Genomic DNA, 17,806 nt, shown 5'->3' on the forward strand with positions numbered 1-17,806 from the left:
TAACGTAACTGCATGGAAATGTACTTCCTTTTAATTGTGGCTGTAGAGGGTATATACTTTTACTTATACATCAAAAGAATAAAAAACAATACGTTTTATCAACTGACTCATTAGTTAGTCAATGTACATCTGTAATCAATTAAGAGCGGAATGACTAATTAATGACACCTGTGAGCGCCTGTGAGCGCGTGGAGGGAATGACGTAGAGTGAGAAGTAAGAATGGGAAAAATCTAGGACATATTTAAAAGTGGATTCTGGATCTGGATTAACAAAAATAATAATATAAATAAATAATAATAAAAAACGTGAAATATGACAGTGACTGACATTGATGACTGAGTACCGTCTGAGTTGAGATTTGATTCTTTATGGAAAATTAACAAACTACATTGATTTAAAGTTCCCTGTCTTTTTGTTTTGTGTTGCAAAGGTTAGCCATCAAATGTATAGTTATTTTATTTATTTTAGAGACATATAAATACAGAAACGATGCCACACTGATGCCTACAATAATGTACCTTCACATTTAGACAGATGAACGATATTTAACATATTTAAGGGGACATTAGACAACTCCACCTATCGTCTTCCAGTATGACATATTACCCCAAAACAGTCATCATCTCAACTGGGAAGACACTCTTAAATAATAATTTATCATTTTATAACGTTATTAGGCTCAAAGAAGAAGTTGCACACTTTTGCTTTAGTCCATAATAAGAATTGTATATTCTAACATTCTAATTATTGATAATAACTTTAAAATACATCATATTATAATGAATCCGTAATTGTTTTGTATCGTATATGGCAATGACTTTATTCTTCTAACCTTGTACATGACAGAGATCTGTGTTAAAATTTGGGGGGAAAAAAGAAAGTGAGAAAAAGAGGAGGGGACAAAAAAGAGAGGATAGCAGGATGGAGGGAAAAAAGGATGATGGGCTGAGTGATGGAGAGGAAGAGGAGAGCACCCATGGGACAGAGATGAAAGAAAGAAAGTGAGAGAGAGTGAGAGAAAGAGGGAGGAAGAGAGGAGGAGGAGGAAGGTCAGCGACGAGGATGAAGAGGAGAGAGAGGGAGAAAATGGAAAGACAGGAATAGAGGAGGAAGAGAGAGCTGTTGGTAGCAAAGACGGGGTTGTGTGTGTGTGTGTGTGTGTGTGTGTGTGTGTGTGTGAGAGAGAGAGTGATTTGTTTTCAGTGAAAGGTGAGGCCACTTAGCCGAGGCGTAGAGCTACAGCGGAATCTATTACCATGTGTCAAAGGAAACACGAGAAGGGCACGACCTAACCGTGTGTGTGTGTGTGTGTGTGTGTGTGTGAGTGAGAGAGAGAGAGATTCTGTACATGTGTGCTTGTAGGTGTGTGTGAGTGACAGGGAGGGGGAGAGAATAATTGAGAGAGAGAGAGAGAAAGAGAGGGAGGGAGTACTGTATATATTTGTGTGTGTGTGTGTGTGCATTTGTGGCTTAATGTAACTGGTGTTATGGCTGTGTTGCATTTTGTTAGATAAAAGCATTTTGATTGATGGAAGGTGAGGAAGCAGCCACTAGACAAGTAAACTGTGTGTGTGTGTGTGTGTGTGTGTGTGCTTCAGTTTGCAGCAGTTTCATCAGAACACAGTTTCATATCATGTATTTAATGTAAATTTTCCCTTTACATCATTTGTTGTTCTCATATTTTGTACATGATAACATTAAATATAAACACTTTATATGAATTAGGTTTAGGTCAGGGCTGGAAAAAAGTTCATAACTTTTCCTGATACAGCTTTGAAATAAAAATACTCTTCATAAATACACACCAGCGTGTCCTCATAACGCCGTAACAACATCTTGCATGTTTAACATGTCTCCTACTCAAATACTGATCAAACGACAATTTTTCAATCAATCCATCTTTCAGCATTTGATTCTGTTCACTCGACAGACTTCAGAGATGTTGATGTGCAATTGTAATAAAATACATGTTTGACTGATATTTTTATGAATGATATGATAGAACCGAATTTACAAGATGACATGTATTTGCCACCTCTTGAGGACCCTTTCTGGCATTAACGCTGACCTTGTCAGGACCGGTATAGTCCACAAGGAGACCAAAACCTGCTCCTAATGAGGCACAACCTCATTTCCGAGGAACTGCTTAAGTTTAGGGCTAACTTGTTGTGGTTAAAGGTTAGGGATGATGCTTTGTTTTTGGTTGTTTTGTTTCAACGCTGTGCCCTGAGAAGAATAGCAGTGCTGCAAACCTGTGTGTTTGAGGGAGAGAGGGAGCTTGTCACTCTACACCTCATGGATTCTGTGGCTCACCAGAGGCCAGTGTGGTTCACAGGGGGCTGAAACACTCTAACCACACTGTGTGTGTGTGTGTGCGTGTGTGTGTGTGCGTATGTGAGCCAAAGCCACAGGCCGCCGGCCATCCTCTCTGCGTGTGTAACAAAATTTATTTGCAACTGCAGACAGGGCTGAGGTGAATCCTTGTGCCACTTGTCTTCTCCTCACACACACTCGCACACACACACACACACAGCCCAAAAGATTCCGCCCCTGCGTGCATGCAAAAGTCCAAAGAGAAAACCAGTGTTTTTTATTGTTAAGTGGCTATAATCTGTTTTTCCTCATGTCTCCACTGGAAGCTATGTTTAAAGAAAAGGTTAAAAAAAAGATTGCAGTGTTGAAGTGGCATTGTGTCAGTTAAGTGCTGACTTATTAGTGATTTATCCTGCAGCGTGTGAGCTGTGCTGACAATATTAGCATGTGTGTGGAAATGCTGTGTCAGCATTTGGTGTTTGGGTCAACAGTCCGCCGGGTTTGGAGCTAAACAAGAGAAAAGTAGCGGGGAGGGGGAGGAGGAGGAGGTGGAGGAGGCGATGGGTAGATGGATGTGAAAACGAGTGAGCGGACTGACAGTCAGGGGAGCCATTGATCCTCCTCTCTGCTCCCTCCATCCCATCCCGCTCTCCATCGGCAGAAGACAGATAGTGTTGAGGTGGCCTGTATTGGATTTATGAGTTAATGGCCTTGCCAGGACGAGACAGATGGAGAAATAAGGAAGAGGAGAAAGACCGAGGGAGGGGATGGAGAGGAGAGGAAGAGCGAGAGATGATCTGCGGGGAGGGAGGAGGATAGAATTGGGGGGAGGAGATGAACAGGTGAGGATAGCATGAGAGAAAAGAGGGGTGGAACACAAAAAAGAGAGGTGTCAGGAACTTCAGGTTTATTCAACAAGCATAAAAAAGGATAAAGTTAAAGGAATAGTTCAAGCGTAATTTACTCAACAAAAGGGTCACGTATTAAAATGTACTTACAGGAATGCTAAAGTAAGAACATGTTTACCACTTTATCTTGTCGTTAGACAGCAATTCTAAATACAATCTGCTGCGCCAAAGTCCAGTTTGCTTGGTAAGTAACTTTGGACTTACTGATAGAGGCAGCAGAGGATGAACAACTCCTAGAGTATGTGCTGTGATGTTAAACTGACTGATTTTGACACAAACTTCAGTTTCCAGTGAGACAAAGCTGTCTGACAGTTAAGTGAACACCATAGACAGTTATCATTGACTTAAACAGATTTTAGTAGGTGTGTTTTTTTAATTCCTTGTTTCCCGACTGGTGGGCATGTATTCACCAACTCTGACCTAGTATCAGTACCTCAAACAACCAAAAAAATAACCTGAACTATTCCTTTAAGAGGATGTAAGACAAAATATCGAGAGAGAGAGAGACTTTTAACTCCTTAATGATATTTGATCCAAGGTTGTGATTCTTATTCTTCAATGAGTGACGAGTGTTGTAATCTATATCACTTACTGTGTCTGCTACCTATGTGCTGGTGGGGTCGCGGTGGGGGGTTAGAGTGGCCACAGACTGTAATGATAATAAATATGATTATTAATAGCATTAAAGTGAAGTATGTGCATGCTGGAGAGAGACGCTGCACTGTGGACGTGTCCTCCACAGCTCAGCCCACAGTCATCTGTCTCGGAGAGCGATGGCATTACACCCAGCGCGGGCTTGCACTGGTGCATGCAGACCAAATTTTTATCTTATCACATAAACACAGAGCGTTCTGTTTTCATACAGGACAACTACAGTAAAAGTTCACAATTATTGCTACTTTATATCACGACTAAAAATGCGATATAAAATAAATCATAACTTTGACTCAACAACACATAAGAAGACAAAAAGCCTGAATATGTGACCTATAAACACACACCCCCCCAGGATGCCACGTTACCATGAACGGTTTAAAAGATGGCACCATAGAAAAAGATTTTTTTTAGGACAAACAAACTGAAATGAACTGAACGTGATCATTTCTACATAATGTAGATAATCAGTGTGGACAGTATTGGGCACTAATGTATGCTTGAATTGTGGTAAATGAGCTAAAACATGTGAAACTACTGCATTTGAGGCTTTGGAGTCAGACCACCGTCGCTCTCTCCCCTCCCACCCGGCTGACCTTAAGTGACCTGTTTACATTTCTACATCCATCCACATCTAAAATTCTCCTCTCATTCCTCCTTCGCTCCATCCTGCGCTCATGTCTTTTTTGACATCCACGGAGGAAAATTAAAAATGTAGATCTAATAGGAGGGGGGGTTGTAATGTGATCAGGATGACAGGGGATCAATGGAGACTGTCATGCACACGCACGCATACATACACATTACAGCCATATCATGTCAGGGACACACAGAAAAGGAGGAGAGGACCTTATTCGTCTTCCTTATATTTTACTGATATTTGGGTCCATTGCTCAATTTCTTTAAATCGGGTAAACAGACAATCAGGCTTGTGCAATTTCCATCACCCAAGTACCAAATAATCATTATTGTGAATTGAAACGGGTCAGCCAGTCCACCGCATTGGTCAAGACCAGGCATCCAATGGAATGGAACACGGTTAAATACAATATAGCAGAGAAAATGCAATATTTTTTTTGTTTTTATCCAACTGTAAAAAAATATGCATTTCCATGTATACACAAAGCAAAAGTGCGTAATTATGAGGCCTGAGCATAAGGTGAAGCAGGTAATTACCAACAGCTGACGACGTCAATCATCACGGACACGTCCACCAACCCAAAGCTAGATATTTTCCAGATCATATCTACCTATCCCTCTATCTCACATAGCTGTCAGTTATCAAAGGATCCACAGTGTACCCTTTATTTATTAAACTAGACGTTTTAATAAGCCACGTAACTTTCCTTTACTCAAAGCCTAAACTAAACACTTAATACCTACAGTATGTTTTGTGCTGGTGTGAAGTCACACCGTTCACGTAGCTGACGCTGAACTATCTCCACGAGGTGGCAAATCAAGCCAGATCAGGGTTTACCATTCCATACCAAGGCAAACTCATCTTTATCCAATCCAATCCAACTTTATTTATAAAGCACTTTAACTTTAAACAACAGCTGAGACAAAGTGCTGTACAACAGAGATAAATAAGATAAATAAAACATAAGAAATTACATCATAGGCCTAGACAACAAACAATAAAACAATTAAATACTGTAGAAAGTATTAATAAAAACACAAATGAAAAAGTCATACAATAAAACTATAAAAAGATAAAAAAGAAAACAGTGTCACAACTTTACTGTACTAGTTGTTGGAAACACAGCTTTAAAACGCCCCCCAGAGGCTGTCAGTACTACTTTGACCTTGTTTAGTGTATTTATAGACATATGTGTGAAGAAACATTTAAAGAAACACTTGTAATCTGATTCAGTGTCGGTACAAACACTTCTCTCTGTGGAAGGAACGCCTGACGCCTGAATGATCAGCGAAGATTTATGGTGTAGATAAATTGCTGCTTCTGCTGTGTGACTTTGGTCTTTAAACTCTGAACTCCATCCTGCTGCATTAACACATGCACCGTGTCCCTGATCCCAATCTAATCACACTTTAATCATTAACTGTCCCCTTATCACAACAACACACCTACATTTACACAGTATACACACACACACACACACACATATATATATTGCAGCTACACAACCGCCATTCGCACACAAACACGGTGATTGTGCAAATGAAGCATAAATGAAATATTGACCGCTGAGGATTCATGCATACTCATCACTTTATGTGAGCGATGTATGAATTAGATATGCTAATGAAGCCGCGCGGGCTGTCAGGAAGAGATATGATGATGATATAGAGGAAGGGACTCAAGTTGTTTGGGAGTCAAAAATGCATTCCATCAGCCTTTTCACCTGTCCGTCATCAAGCATTAAACAAAGTGGGTATGTGAAGCCCTGCTTTGTACGTATAAATAAAGACAGAACATTTTAAATCCAAAGTTCAATACGCAACGTGACACAATTAGTTGATTTGGTTTAATTATGTGCAGAAGAAATAAATGGAAGAGGAGGGGAGGATCTCTAGACAAGCTTATGCAGCAGAGCGCTTCAACCTTTTATTTTGCAAATAAAGGAGAGGAAAATTAGAAGCTAATAAACAGATACTCAGATTTATCTTTGTATTTGCAATTGTTTGTTTCATCACGCACGTCAAGTCATAATTAATTGAGTAAAAAGAAATTATTTTATCATTTAGTGTAAAATGTAAAACAAACTGCAGATTGTATTTTTTTATTGCATTATTATTTTGTGTTTCTTATTGTGGGTGTGTTATTGTTACTATACTATAAGTACAATATTCTTAAAGGATTGTACTTCAGGTAGATGCCCTTGACCTGGAATGACAACACTAGCCCTATGCGTGTGTGTGTGTGTGTGTGTGTGTGAGAGAGTGTGTGTGTCTGTGTGTCAATGGTGGTGAATTTTTGTGGGCTGTATAAATTGTCCACTGACTGACCACTGTGGTCAGACGCAGTGGTCAGCTTAAGTGCCCCCCCCCCTCCCACCCCCCCATCTCACACACTCACACACACACACACACACACATACAGACACACACACATCTTCATTAAGAAAGAAACATTTCTATTGATCCGGTCTACAGCTGCTGCTCATGTTACAGCAAAGAAATATGTATGGGGAGCACTAAATGGGTTTAAACACACACACACACACACTGCACACACACACACGCCCAACAGCCCTCAAAAGAAAGGGAAACATACAAACACACTCCTTCCTCTCTCACTTACACAGACACACACATGCAGAGTGACTGGTCAGTGCTAAGCAGGTTAGACCAAGTGAATTAGTATTGACCAGCTCCTTACAGCATTATCTGTGGCTACAGCCTGTCACTGGTGTCAGAACTGCTCAAATATGAGTGTTTGTACACAACTTCCTACGTAGATGTACAGTAACGTGGAGAGAAAATCAAATAATCCCATAATCTTAATGTGTTTTTTTTAATTTTAGTGTAATTTAATTCCACCTCTGATAGAGTTTTAAAGTTATCTCTGCTAGTGTGTGTGTGTGTGTGTGTGTGTGTGTGTGTGTGAAAGAGGGGGAGCGAGAGATAAAGAGACTGAGACGCTTTACCATCATAACTGTCATAGAGGAGGTTCTCTACAGACTTAATGCAGCCATCATTCATATACACTGGCAAGGAGGGCGTGTGTGTGTGTGTGTGTGTGCGTGCTAGTTCTCAGGATAAATCTCACTTTGACTGGAATGCAGACTGTGACAAAGAAAGAGGAAATCAGTGCAGAAAGGGCCCGTTTAAGTACAAGAATAAAACACATTTATCCAGAATTATCCACTGAAAATGCTCACCTTATGAAATCTATGCCAGGTCTGCGATATCTTGAGGACGCGTGTGTCTGCCCCTTTCTGTCACTGTTATCAGCATTTCCCTGCTGGATACTGAAGTTTTTGTTGCTTTGCAAAATGATCACTCGCTGCACCAAAGTCCATAGAGAAAATCAGCGATTTTACCGCACAGCTCACAGGAGTTGTTGTTCTAATGCTGCTTCCATTAGTATGTTCAGATATGTTATTTTCTAACTTCAGCGTGTGAACGATGTTGTTTAGATTTAGTTAAGTGACACAAACTTACCAAATGGAGCAGGAGTAGACGTGCAGCTTCTGTGTTCCTGTGAGCTAAAAATGTTCATTTCCTGTATGGGCTTTGGTGCAGGAGAGAGAGACATATAAAAACAAGTTGTTTAAAACTTAGAAATGGTCATTTTCTAATTTAATTTAATATATTCTGTGCTGCGTCTGTGGATTGCTCGGTTGTTGTGGCAACATACTGTACTGTACAGGTTGTGGGAAGCAGAAAAAAAAGTACATTTCTACATTATTCTGGTATTTTGACATGTTTTTATTATAAAAAAAAACAAATTCCTTCAGCTGTCTCGCTCATTCTCGATCTTTTCAGCTTCACTCTTAAAATATGAAATGTAACATGAGATGCAGAAAGTCCAGTACATCCCTGCATATGACAGATAGGCTGCCCCGGACGCGTGCGGGCATCAGTCAGAGCTGGAACGGCTTCAAAACCTCAAACTCTGACACATGTCAACCACAATCACACACACCATCCAAACTACCACACACACACACACACACACACACACACGCTGAGTCGATCTTGTCTGTACGTCCATAGCAATAATACATCAGATCTACCTTCATTGGAGCAGAGCTAAAATCAAACCACCCCCCCTTTCCAACCAACCCACCCACCCACCTCACCCCGTCAGCCGCGGCCAAATCCAATCACAGCTCGATACTCGCTGTGATTGATTGGCTTCCAATCCAATTGAATCTCTCACAGATGGAGATGGGGTGGGGGGGTGGCGTGGAGTAATTGAGAGAGATTGAGGGTGTGCGGGATAGAAGACGACTGGCAGAGAAAGGGAGAAAGAGACGGATGTCCATATGTTTGCTTGCTCCATAAAAAAAAAAAAAGACAAGTGGAAAGTGTGTGTGTGTGTGTGTGCCACTTTCTATTTTAATTGTGTTGTTAGAAGTTGACTGTAACTGTAAACTGCCAAAGTGCTTGGAGACACTGGGGAGGAATGAAGAAAACGTCTCATATTTCAGTCTTTGTGCGTTTTTGTCAGGTAGCAGACAGATGAAATGGCACAGGCAGTAAAGTCGAGTTACACTGCGCCCATTTCACCGCCAATTACATCTGATTACATATTCGTCGTGGTGATCAATACTTCACTTGGTCGGCTTCGGGGACCCACTTAATCCGACATATTTTAGTTGAAATGTTTGGATCAGATTAGTATTCGGCAAGTATCAGTATTCAGGAGCAGCCTATTATTAGTTTTGTCGGGGAATTGAGTCGACTTGATACTATAGAAATAAGATGGTCACGCTGTTTCCTGTCTGGACTGGAAACGCTTTTCATCTCAAAAACTGTCATTTTGGTCAGGACTTCTGAAACCCGACCGCCCGCTTGACTTTTGATTTGCTTCTTTTTATTCTTCTGTCTTGGATTTCGGTGTTTGTTTTGGTTTATTTCAGTTTTATTTTGTTTACCTCTCCTTGTTTTACTGTCTGTCCATGTCCCCTGCCTTTTTTCATTGCCTGCCCCTTTCCTGATGTGATTCACCTGGGTCTTGTTAGGCTCCTCCCCTTGTGTGTTTAACATCCCAGTTCCTTTTATCTCAGCCTAAAAAAGTAGGATAAAAAACGATTCAAAGAAAATGATTAAAACACGCAGAGAGTTTCAGAAAAGAAGTTAATATCAGGTCAAAATGTGTCTGTGGATGAAGTTAAAGTTGTTTTTTGTAACTCCAACAATTTCCCACCTGCATAACTGTTCTGTATTATAGTTTCTATGACACATATTGTACATCTTTATTGTATGTAAGGATTATTAAATTACAAACTCTGTTGGGCTGCATTTTCAGACCAATACATTTATCGTGATCAGATATTTCCTGCAGCCAGTAAGCAGCAGGAATTTAAAAAGTACATCAAAAAGTGTATTAAAAATAAATAAATAATAATAATAATAATAAAATCACTAGCAATACAATTACTTTGGTCAAACCTGTCCTTCGTAGACCTCAGAGTGTGACAAACAAGTGCACAGTATTACCTGTAACTATTTAAAATATCGCATCACAGAGTGCGTGAAATCAAAAAGGTGGACAATTTTAGCATTTGTTCCTCTTTGAAATAAGGTAAACATATGTCATATACGACCCACAAACGTCTCACGGTGCCTTTAACAGAATACAAAAACTAGAATACTGCCATCAAACCTGTCAGACTACTGCAGGAATATTTGAGGGACAGTGATTCTCAGTGTTTCTGGTGGAACCACAGGCCGTGCTACTAAGAAGCTATTTTATGATTCCATTTTGTTTAATATTTCAACCTTATTTGTTTGCTATGCAGCAAAACCACCACGGCAGACTCCTTGCATGTAGAAACCTGCTTGGCAACCACCCAGAATCTCACTCTAATTCTGGAGAGTAAACTTTTTAGCTCATTAATCTTTCTAATTATTCCTTTCTTTTCGTCTGTTTGGTGATTTCAAGGTTTGAATCTCACAGAATCGGTGTGGCTGTTGCTGCGGCTGTTGCTGCTGCTGCGTGAGAAGTTAGTGCTGGAGTGAGTGTGCGGTGGACTTCACATGTCCATGAAGTGTCAGGAGTCTCTGGAGATTAATACAGACTTTTGAAGTAGTGCACCATTGTGAGATGACACACACACACACACACACGCACACAGAGATGAGGGTTTGTGTTGATAACGAGGCAGATTTGACATTACCCACATCGGGATGCGGTGTTTATTTCTCTGCCTCTTCCTCCCACAATTCCCTCTGACCACAACTCCCTGTGTCCTGACAAACCAAGAGAGAGAGAGCGAGAGAGAGGAAGAGAGACGGAGAGGAGCATGAAAAAAAATGGAGAGGTGCAGAAAGAGAGAGAAACCCACAGACCGCATAATGGTTGTGGCATCAGTTATATGGCTAATGCTGAGAGAGAGCGAGAGAGAGACGGAGAGAGACAGACAGAGAGTTTGACTGCTGCGTGTGTTCGTCTCACCATCAGCAAACTTTACAACCAAAAAGCACATTTTACAGTAAATGCTGTTTAAAAGCAAACAGAATATTTAATTCTTGACCAAATACCATTAAAAAATGTCATTTTCAATTGCTGATCACTTTCCAGATTCAAGTTCTACTATTAAACTTTAATTGATGTTTCATCTTGTTGTATATTTTACTATCTTAACTTTTATTTGTTAGCTTTTCCTATTGGCATGAGTCTTAAAATCTGAATGTCAAACTCATTCTTTATGTAATTTAAACATACTATGTATAAATTGAATATAAAACACTTAACGCTTAAATTACCTCACACAATCGATTATCATTTGAATAAAAGTATCTTCCATGTTCCCTTTGTGTGAATTTGAGTTTGACGTATGTAGCCTAACTTTATTGACCCTCAAATAAAAAAAAGGGTGGTATTTAAAACAATTAAAGAGACACAATAACCATATTGCTCCACTTATTTCACTTTCCTACTTTCCTACATCATACCTGCTGAAATCTAAAGTTAGACCTCGACCTCAAGAGCTGCACCTTTTGTCCTTTGCTCATTTTTCTCCACACACTCATCTCTGCCTGTTTCTCACCTTTCTTTAAAATAAAACCCCCATAGTACATAAATGTGCACTTTTTATGTAACATCAAAACACATTCCAAACCAAACCGCATCACCACTCTTTCATTGATTAAAACAACCCCTGCATAGTGTGTAAAATGTGCGTCACTGACTGTTTACTGCAGGTCTGTTGAAGGCCACACTTACAATAACGCCTATGTTGGCACGATAAAGCTGTCGGAGATATCTCTCCCCGCTCTTACAACACACACTCATATCTCAGTCTATCTCTGTCCGTGTCTCCACGCTGTCCTCGGCCGTAAAGATTAGATCCTTCCCTTCAAAAGTCCACCGACGGGACTGAAGTCCAGAGGTTACCTCCACCTGCTTAACAAGACCGAGCAGAGATGCTGGCGCTCACACTTGTGCAACTCTTCAAACGCATGGGGACGACAGCGCGTGCAGGTGAGAGAACCACTGAAGACTTGCATGTTTGTTGTAATTCTGTTGGTTTTCTTGATTTAGATAGAACAATAGGAAAAGAGAAAGTTTATAGCAACCTATCATGAAATTCTTTACACCTAAGTGGTAAAAAAAAAAGTCATGAAACAACTGGAGCAAGTCTTTGAGAATCAGTCTGTTTTGTTGTTTTGCTGATTTTTGCTTATTTTAACCATAAAAGGGTCAGAAAATGTCGCGGGAGTAAGTTATTTTGTCCATTTTTACAGAATAACTTTCAATATCTGGCAGTTTCTTTTACAATTGTCTGCATGTTAAAGTATTGCATTAACAATTAAAATGTTCTATTCAGAATAAAACGCCAGATTTTGCATTTTAAATTCGAAATTGAACAGTATGAATCATATTTAAAATAACATCTTTTCAAAAATAGGCCACAAAATGGAAACTATGTAGGCCTACAGCCGTTTTTCCAACTCTCTCCTCTGGTGACAAAGACGCTGATTTTCTGGCTTCCTGCAACAGTGTGAATTAGTTTCCAGTTAAAGCACATATTCTCAAGATATCAAGGACTTAAGCAGGTATAGGTGTATTGGATACGTTTTGTTTTTTTAACAAAATACAGGAACAAATGTAATATTTCCCATGTTATGCAGAAAATATAACAGCAACATTTTTCTTGGATATCCGGCCAAATTTCAACCATAAGTTTAGACTCGTTTTAGACACTTGTAAATGAAGCAGGTCCTCAGCAGAGGAGGTTATTGATTTAAAGTGTCATTGTGCAGGATACAGCAAGGGAGTCAGTGCTTTAAACTGTAAACACATGATCATCAAATAGACAGTGAGTTCTCACTTCTGTCCCCGTCTGCTCACACTGTGTTTGTGTGCCTGCAGACGTGTTACCAGGTGTTAATGCAGTCAACATGATCTCAATCCAATAGAGCAGATATACTGGCCTGGTGCACACACACACACACACACACACACACTTGCACTGTAATCTCTCTGCAATTAACAAGCCTGAGTCTGGGCAACTTGATATACACTTAGTGTAGAGTGAGGAAAATAGAGGGAAGAGAGTGGGGAGAATGTCTTTATTTCATTAATGGTTGTGAGATACTCAACGGCCTTTTCTGACTGGAAACCGAAGTTTGTGAACCACTCACAAAAAAATGCCGTAGAGGAAAATCAGCATTTTTTTCCATTCATTTATTTTTTAACTTGCAGGGACACAGCAGCTGTTGTACTTCTGCCCTCATTTTGGCCAGTTTGTGTCTCTGAGGTCAATCTGAGCAAAGGATTTTCAACACTGAACTCTCAAAATAACACATTTGAACATACAGTGATGGAGGCAGCAGTTGGAAATCACAGATTTTCTTCTATGGACACAAACTTCAGCCATGAGGAGTCTTCTTTTCCTCTGGGATGTTGCTGGGTTTTTACTCATGAAAACGGATTACTGAGTATTGTTCTTTTCATTGTCTTCTGTATTTTCCCTATCTATCCATCCATCTCTTCGCATTTGCTCATCTTCTTTTCAGTCTTTATCAATACTGACTCTTTCTTTTGTCCGTTTGTTTTGCTTTTTTTCCCTCTCCTCTGCCCTTGTTTTTTTTTTTATTCCCATCAATCTCTCCTACCACCCCTTGTGCCGTCCATTTTTGACCCCCCCCAACCTCCCTCTATCTCTATCTATCTTCAGGTGTTATCTGTCTGTTTAAAGCGGAGGGCAATTAGGCCGTCAGTCTCATTAATAATACATTACTCAGCTCGTTAATTATTTACCTTAATTGCTGATTTAAGTTTCCCTCCCCTTGACACAAACAGTCACAGGGGGAAACACACACACACACACACAAAGGAGGTCACTCTCTCCAAAGGTGATGGATGGATTAAGTTTCTCTTGCTCTCTTTCTGATGTTTTCCTCTTTTCTTTGTCCTTGTGTGTGTGTGTGTGTGAATATGCACTGGAAACAATTCCACATTTGCAGACTGAGAATCACGATTCCCGGATCAATACAGTTGATTGAGTGAAAATGAAAAGAGTGCAGCAGCTACTAAAACTAAGTGTCACTGTGTTTCTGTTCTTTGTTAATGAGGCTGCAGGCAACGGGGAATACTAATGGTTTTATTAGAGTAGGAAGTCTCAGGTTTACATATCAGAGGAAAGAAAAAATAATCTATAAGTCACAGGAAATGGAGCTACGCCAGTTCACTGACCGAGCTCCAACTGCAAGTAGTGGACAGAAGGTTCAGTCTGAAAGTCCAGAACAATCCAAACCTTTCTCGGAATTGAAAGTGACACAGTGACACAAACTTATCTATTTCATTTTTCTTTCCACAATAAAAACGTGTTTGGTTGTAATAAGTTAACTCACACAACAACACTACACTCTAAAAATCCTTTAACATCTCTTGTATGATGACTCAAAAACTGTTACGGTTACTGAAATGTTTATCTAATATTTTAATAAATCAGTATTTTTTTCTCTCTGTACTTAAATTCACTCCTTAAATGCATGCGTGTGTGATAAAACATTCATCTCTCTCTCTCTTTGCATGTGTCTCTGCAGGTCCTTGTCATCTCTCAGTGCTGTGAAGAAGCCGGTTGGAGGTCCTGGCGCACAAGACGCACAGGCCGACTCTTATTTTGGAGGTGATGCGTCGCTGTCAGTAACAAGGATTCATCCTGTTGTGATGCTGCAGGCGGACAGGGAATCTCTGTTACTGGGGGCGAGTGCCACGCACACGCCGTGACTGAAGCTCAGTGATGTATTGTGATGTCAATTTGAATAAATTCTGTGACAGTGACAATCACTCCACAGTGTAATTTAATTAAACATATTTAAAAAATCCCACAAACACAAAAACATGCAATGTAATTCCAAATAATAATAATTTGATGTAGGATGTACCCGGCCTATCGCCCTATGTCAGCTATTGCCCCGCCACCCTCATACCAATAAAGCAGTAGAAAATGGATGGATGGATATTTAAAAAATAAACAATGTGTTTCCTATTTTGCCTATTCTCTTTCTTTGCTTTCTTTACTTTATTCTTTACTAGGCTTATTCCATCCTTAAGGTGGTTTATTAGCTTCTCGCACATGATAGTTTATATCTGTGGATGGATTTGGATCAAAAAAAAAACTGCAGAAGATGAACAGACTGGTGTCGCTGTCCGTGGTGCTGATTGAAGTTCATCGCCACCAGGTTCGCTTAAATGCAATTTATTGAAAATATAAGCTGACCTTAACAAATCTACCTCAGAATATGTCCACAGTCTTTTCTCAACTGGAAATATGAGATTACGTCGCTTTGTAAATAACATAAACAAAATCTGTGATTTTAGCTTGTGGGAACACAAAAGCTACTGGTCTACTGCTGCCTCATTTGGTGAGTTTGCATCACTTGGGAAAATCACAAACAGACGCCTTGGAAGCAGCTGTGGATCAACAACTCCTGTGCGCTTTGATATAAAACTCCAAAGTTTGTCGGTCGGATTATATAAATCTAGATTTTGGACATGGGATATCATTTGAAAATTACAAGCTAATCACAATTTAAATGTCATTTATCAATTAAAACAAATAAATGCATAAATAAAGCCTGATATATGCGAGGAGCTTTGCAGGAACCAATGGGCTAGGAGCAGATAACCACAGATGACTATGTGCCAATCAGACTAACTTTGGGAAGTGTCGAGCACTGATGTTTGCACTCGTGTTGTCATATCACAGGATGAGATACTGGACCCTAATTACCCTCAGTTACACTTTGCAGCCTCCTATCAGAGAGCTTGCTCTGTTGGTGCGAGCGCTCACATCACAACTGGCCGTCTGGTAAAAATTACACACACACATTCACACACTCGCACACACGCACGCCTTCCTTCTCCGTGGCCCGCGCTGATTTGGTTTCACCCGGCTGGTTTGCAGACAGAGCCTGGTGTGTGAGTGTGTGTGTGTGTGTATTTATTTACCTGCCACACAGCACTTTAACTGCACGAAGCCTTTCAGTGTGACCCTGGGGACCCTGTGCTCCAGTGTGCACGTACACACATGTAGATATACACAAAATTAAATGCATACATACACACACACACACACTCTCTCTGTTAAAGGACACAATAAAAACCTCTCTCTCACACATGCACTCACAGACCCCCGTGAGGCCTCCTGTTAGCTCTCCGTTAGACGTTTGTTCGTGACACGCTGGAGGAAAGGCGGCCCAGCGGAACCGACTACGGGCAAACATAAACAAATAACAGCAGCCAGATGCCAAAACAGCAACAGGAGAGCTGAACAGCAGCAAGGGGGAGGAGTAGGAGGAGAAACTTGCACTCACTTACGCAGCCTGCAACAAAAAAAGACTGAAGAGATCAGAGCAGTAGAAAAATCCTCAGGCACAGCGGTGATGCTCATAATCATTACTAGTTTGAATAAACTTTGTTGAGCAGTGACACGTGCATTGATTAAATATCGTACCCGGACAAACATGAAAATCATGACTGTAGAGTAACAGATTTTAGCCGACGTAACAAAAAGCTCAGCAAATGAAATCTTCTGCTGAAGTCAACAATATCTTAAGATTGGTGTTTTATCTCACTGTTATACAGCTGTTTACATGGCTATGGTGACATTTGTAATCCTGCACCAAAGTCCACAGAGAAAATGTGCAATTTTACATCACACCACACAGAAGTTGTTGATCCACTGTCGCATCCATCACTAAGTTCAAATGTGTTATTTTGTGACTTCGGGGTTTGACATCAGTTGTTCAGATTTACCTCAGTGTCAGAAACTTAGCACATGAGGCAGCAGAAGAACAGCAGCTCCTGCGTCCCTGTGAGCTTAAATCGCTGATTTTCTCTATGGAGTTTGGTGCAGGAAAGTGAGTAGTTGACAAACTTAAGCTCACTAACTTACAAACTAACTTCTGGGTCGCTGCTGCTATTAGAATCCTCCTCCCTACGTCACCTCATGAACAATACAATCGTGTATAGGTCTGGCTCTTGATTGATTGGATTTCATAAGAATAAATGAAAATGTAACATTTAGAGAAACAATAGTAGAAAAGCAGCAAATTATCTATCTATTCATCAGTTTTTTTACATCATTCAGCGAGGCCCATGAATGCATCAAAACAAATCATCTCACTTTTCAAATTACATGCAGAGACACACACGCACAGTTATATTGTAATAGTCACCAGGGATTGGCTGAAGAAACAAGCAACAATCCATGTGGAGCGCTAAGCTGAGCGTTGTGTGTCACGGCCGTCCAAAAATGGTTGAGAAGCGGCCCTGGAGATCTATGTGGACCCTCTCTGTCTCTTAAAGATTTCTGCTCATGTTTCCCTCCAGCAGAAACTGATATGATCATACTGCAGTCAGTTCCTCTGTTCCCCGTGGAGCCCTTTCCCTTAAACAACCCCCAATAACAGTAAAGTTGCAGGTCAAAAAAAGGTGCACCCACTTCCCAAAAACTGACACCAATCAATGCATGACGAAAAAGGTGCGACTTTTTTTCTTTTTTTTTTAAACAGGGTTTATTTTTATCGTGATGATTTTATTGCTTTTTGTCACCGTGCAGGAACTGCTTGTAAAGTGATTGATGATGAGGTTCGAGGGGTGTGTCTGTTACTGAAGACGGCGTCCAGCAGTTTAAAGAAATTGATGCAGATCTGCTCAAATCCAGGAGCTTGTAGGGACTTAATGCTGGGTAGGTAGGCAACGTAGTTTTAGTATCTGGGATCAAGAATTCATTATCATAATGTATCATCATGTAAATGGAGTGACGTGAGAGAGGACCTCCTC

At 40.4% G+C, this 17,806-nt stretch overlaps 1 long non-coding RNA gene across 1 annotated transcript; it reads left to right on the plus strand.

Moving 5' to 3' along the window:
* Positions 1 to 11,819: 11,819 nt before the first annotated feature.
* Positions 11,820 to 15,008, plus strand: LOC131455169 (uncharacterized). Its single transcript, XR_009239774.1, has 2 exons — positions 11,820 to 11,992; positions 14,563 to 15,008. It is a non-coding gene; the product is annotated as an uncharacterized LOC131455169 (long non-coding RNA).
* Positions 15,009 to 17,806: the final 2,798 nt, after the last annotated feature.

This window comes from Solea solea, chromosome 2 (genome assembly GCF_958295425.1).
Source record: "Solea solea chromosome 2, fSolSol10.1, whole genome shotgun sequence".
NCBI classification, from domain to species: domain Eukaryota; kingdom Metazoa; phylum Chordata; class Actinopteri; order Pleuronectiformes; family Soleidae; genus Solea; species Solea solea.